Source organism: Bison bison, unplaced genomic scaffold (assembly GCF_000754665.1).
Source record: "Bison bison bison isolate TAMUID 2011002044 unplaced genomic scaffold, Bison_UMD1.0 scf7180017864444, whole genome shotgun sequence".
NCBI classification, from domain to species: Eukaryota; Metazoa; Chordata; class Mammalia; order Artiodactyla; family Bovidae; genus Bison; species Bison bison.
Window position 1 is genome coordinate 55814 of NW_011495006.1, and position 316 is coordinate 56129.

Sequence of the window (316 nt, forward strand, 5' to 3'; positions counted from 1 at the left end):
GGACTGCAGGGCCAGCCCCGAGTCTGCAGGGCCGGGGGGCCCCTTGGGCATGGGACGTCTCCTCTGGTGAAGGCTCAGCTCTGCTCTTCAGGTCTTTCAACTGATGGACCCCGGCCCACCCAGATAATTTCCCTTGATCTTTAGTTCCAGTCGTCTGATACGGAATGTCTGTCTCACTCATAACAGACCCTCAGGACCTCTCGGGGATGAGGGTCTGACGGAACGCCTGGGACAGGCGTTCAGGTACAGGTGTACAGGTTCGCCCCAGCCAGGCTGGTGGTAAAAGCCCCCTCCCAGCCTCCCAGCTGCCGTGGTC